The sequence below is a fragment of the Nannospalax galili genome, unplaced genomic scaffold (genome assembly GCF_000622305.1).
Source record: "Nannospalax galili isolate Female #2095 unplaced genomic scaffold, S.galili_v1.0 scaffold203, whole genome shotgun sequence".
NCBI classification, from domain to species: domain Eukaryota; kingdom Metazoa; phylum Chordata; class Mammalia; order Rodentia; family Spalacidae; genus Nannospalax; species Nannospalax galili.
The window spans coordinates 1,127,779-1,132,460 of NW_008351640.1; the positions used below are offsets into that span (position 1 = coordinate 1,127,779).

At 34.7% G+C, this 4,682-nt stretch overlaps 1 pseudogene; it reads left to right on the forward strand.

Annotated features, from left to right (window-relative positions):
- The window catches only part of LOC103746387, a 15,575-nt pseudogene extending 14,173 nt beyond the window's left edge, over window positions 1-1,402 (forward strand).
- The last annotated feature ends 3,280 nt before the right edge of the window (window positions 1,403-4,682 follow it).

Here is a 4,682-nt window from a genome sequence, read left to right on the forward strand (position 1 = left end):
CCCCCCCCCCCCCCTCCCCCAATAGGGCGAGCAGCATCCTTGCTACACACACTTCCATGCATTACATACACTTTCCTTTCAAGTCAGAATCCATGGATCCAGACAATCACATCTTTGTATCTGTGAAATCATGTGCAAATTAAATAATAACAAATGTTTGACTAAAACAGTAGATAACTGAAACCTCTATACTGTGACTTATTGAGCTTTATTCCTCATTATTGAAACATAAGCACACTTTCATGGTTTAATGTAGCAAAGCTACAAATCTATGGGACTGTTTTTCTATACATATATACCCACATATTATTATATTTTTATGCATGTATTAACTATGTACATTTATTAATGTCTTCATTTATGATGGAGGAATTTTAATATTTTGGGAAATATATTATTTATATATGTGTATCTAAATATTTACCTATACTTATATGCAGAATAGAAAAGAGGCTATGTTTTTAATGGAAAGAGAGGCACATTTTTTATATTTGAACTAAATCAAATGTAACAAGTCTAAACTCCTCTCCTTTGTCCTGTGTTTGCCTCTTTTCTCTGTTTTGGCTACCTACATTCTGTACCTGTATTAGTTTACTGCCTGAAAGGCTTGTAAAAATGGATCTCAGAGAATATTTTTGATTTATGGGGACACTAAACAAAGAAACACAAAACCAAGAAGAATGATCCCTAACCACATTTTCATTAAAATAAAACCACTGAAGGTTCTCTTATCATGGGCCACCACCACACCCTGTTTGACTAAGATTGTAGGAATAAGCCATACTTAAAGTCAAGCTTCTGATGAGGTGTTCCTGATGCAAAGATCCTCAACTTTCAGTTGGGTTGGAAGAAGGCAAAAGTTGATGAATCCCCACTTCGGGGACGTGTAGTTTCAAGTGCGTATGAGCAGTTCTTCTCTGAAGTTCTGGAGGCAGCCCATTTTCGTGCCAACAGCTGATGAGTTGTGGAAAAGATGGCTTTCATATTGGTGAGGCTCCACCTTTTCCACATCAACCGCATCAACAATTGTCCTGTCACTTGGTTGACAGCCTGAGGGCAGGTATTTGGGGTTTCTTTGGGAAGCCCCGGGGCACAAAGGCTAGGGTTCATATCTGCCAGCTTGTTATGTCCATCTGCACCAAGTGGTAGAATAAGAATCATGTGATCGAGGCCATGCCTAGATTCAGGTTCAAGTTCCCCTGCCACCTGAGGTTCAACATCTCAAAGAATTGACACTTCACCTATTTTAATGCAGATGAATTTGAAGACGTGGTGACTGAGAAGCAGCCCAAACCGGGTAACTGTGTAGTCAACATATAGTCCCAATCGTGGTCCACCAGACAAGTGGCAGGGCCCTGTACTCTTGAGGATTTCTTATTTGCTGAGTCCTATACCCCACTAGCTCGTGTTCCACAGTAAAATCTCACATGCAGTCTGACAAATCATAAATAAATAAATGAGTAAATAAATAATAAATATTAAATAAATAAGTAAATGAGTAAGTAAATAAATAAAAAATAATAATCTTAGAAAAAAAACTCTCAGGAGAGGTGTGAAACTCTCTCTTATCCCATAAAATTCTGTTATTGCTTTATCTGGAAATAACCTGTTTGAGATGCTTCCAAATCCATGTAAGTTGAATAAAGTCTTTCTTATCTATTTGACTCACTTATCTTTTGATATCTTGCTTCACCTACAAAAAGAAAAGTAAATATGTGATATTCTTTCTAATGATACAAAAATAGGGGCTGGGTACAAATGTCAAGTTACATATTTCTATAAAACAAATAACATTGGCAATATTTGTACTTGTGCAATTCTTAAAATTAGGATTAGTAAATTTCTCCAATCTATTTTCTATGATTCTGTAAATGAGTGAACTCACTATGTTACTTGACCTAAGCCTTAAAAGTTGTTTAGGTTTTCCTTTTGGTAATTTTTTTTCTTTTCTTAACTTGAAGTTGGTAAAAGTCTGACAGCAAAGGAAATGCGGATCACATTTGTCTCATAGGTTCACTAACAAACATTAGTCTCCCACATTTTCCAATCAACATAAAACACTCCAGTGGCAATACCCGCTTGTCATTTCGAAAGCCTAACTAGTTCTTGGCTCATACTTTACTCAGGAATCAACGAAAAAATATTTACTGGAACAAATAAATGTTCTTTGTGCATAGAGCAGCTGATTTACTGTTGGAGGTAGACATCCATCCAAGTTCTATCTCAAAAAGAGTAGGAGAAAAGAATATAAATTCCAAGGAGTCAGCAAAAAGTACATGAAAGTCCAGAAACTTGGCAAGAAAGGAAGAAGATGAGTTGAAGAATAAATTTTCACATAGCACAGATTTGAGTATCTCTGAGTCACTGTCTCTTGCTCTCTCTAATTTTATTTCTAAAAGAATGGGAAAGTGTAGGATGTAAAGCACTGACATTCAGAAGAACTTGTAAGTCCCCCCGGGGTATACAGAAAAAAAAATGATTTTATAGCCATATTTGAGGTAAAAAGAAAATCAGGAAATGAATCATGTAAGATGCTGGAATATTTTGGCAAACTTGATTTAATGTTCCTCTTCCTCAATGCTTATTTTGATATTTATAACAGAGTTTGTTTTATGACACTCTACCAAAAAGGTATTACAGTGACAAGAAAGGCAACATACCTTTATGGCAGAATCAGTAGATTTGGTAGTTTAATAAAATCTAACTTGATTAGAAAACTTAACTGTGTTCAAACACAGTGTTTGTGAGAAGGTTTGGGAGCAAGTGGAAATTAGTCCTTTATTTTTAAGCTTCTAAACTTATGCTAAGAAAGAAGAGATAAGTCATTACTAATCAAATTTCCTGCATTCCTAAGGTCTTAATTTATCTTTTAATGGCAAATAAATGTTTTTAAAATGTTTATATAAGGAATCTAGTCTAACGAGTGGGACGAGAAATAATGCTTTAAGTGATCACTAAAACTTTAATATTGTAAACTTGTATTGAATATTGAAAACATTTTAATATTACAAAGTAAAATGCATACTTTATATACTACCCTCAATATAGTAACTATTAAAATTGAATAATCATAAGTCAAATGTGGATAAGAAGTTATATGATAAATTAGAAAGTCAATATTACTCAAAATATTTTTTAAAAATCAGCAACTGACACCTGATTGGGAAAACTAAAAATGTTTTCATATAATATAGAACATTTATTTCTTCATAATTCATTATTGTATATGGGAAATTACTTGCCAAAAGATGTCTCCAAGAAGCTGTTAAATTAAGTTCCTAATCACTAATTTTAGGAAGAATATCAGTGTGATTCCAAGAAAGCCCAATCTTGAAACACTAGAAATGTAATAATTCAGTAAAAGATAGGATACCATAGAAGTCCTGTGGAAGAACCAGCATTTTGTAGACTCAATCTCTATGCTAGGTAGCACTGAGAAAGAGGGGGAAGAAAGATTGTAAGAGCCAAGGTGGAGTTGTGAAACAATATGGAAACAGAACCCCACAAGATCCACATACTCTGCTCATATGAATCTACAGCAATGGTGTCAGTTTTCACCAGTCCCATGCAACCTCAAGCAGACAAAAATCCAGCATAGAATGTGTGAAATGGACAGCAGATCCCAAATATTCACAACTGATTGCTACTGGGTGAGGAGGAGCTGATCTTCCTAAAGTAAGAGACTCTAGATAGGCTGACTAGACCTCAGTTGATGAACTTGCACTGAGGAACATCTGGGGACACTGACTTGACCCAATAGGCCTTAGCACAAATGACAGAATGTATGCATTCCAGTAGGTGGCTATGGGATGGTGCCTCTGGGGATGGAAAGTATAAAGATGATTGATTTATTGATATGTTCAGTATATAATATACAAAAATTCAATAAAAACAAATTTAAGAAAACACAGGATACATTACTGCCTCAACTGGTACCCTATCATTCATACATACAAAATTACACAAACTACCTTTGAAATAATTCATTATAGACAATCTTGTTCTTTCACTTATTCTTGATTTCAGTTAAACAAGAGCAATAACAAAAACCTACCAGATATTGAACAAGAAATTGCATGGTGAATAAGGCACAGAGATTCAGTTTTAATTGTAAAGACAATAACCTAATCACTTACATATTCTGAAAATTGGTACTTTGGGGCAGTACACATGGAATTCTATCAAATTTAGACCACAAATAAATCACTAAAGGGCTAAAATGTAAGGGAGAAATGACTAAACCAACTGCTGGAAAAGACATGCACAATAGAGATTCTCATTAATTTTTGCTAGGGAATACAAAGTGATATCACCATATTTTTACTGTAACTCACTAATTTCTTTTCCTTTCTTTTTTTTCTGTCTCTTTAAGACAAGGTCTCCCTGTAGCCCCAACAGTCTTGGACTTTATTGTGTAGATGAGGCTGGCCTTGCACTCACAGTGATCCACCTGCTTCTGTTTCCCAAGCGCTGGGATTAAAGGCCTGTGAGACAACACCTGGCCCCACCAATTTCATATACAACTAAATGCAGGTTTTTTTTTAAAAAAAAAAAAAAAAAAAAAAAAAAAAAAAAAAAACAGCAAAACTGTTTATTTCCATGTTTCTTTTAAACATTACATGTAAACAAACCCCTCCAAGAGCACTTTTAAAACACACAAAAAACAAAGGAACACTATCTAC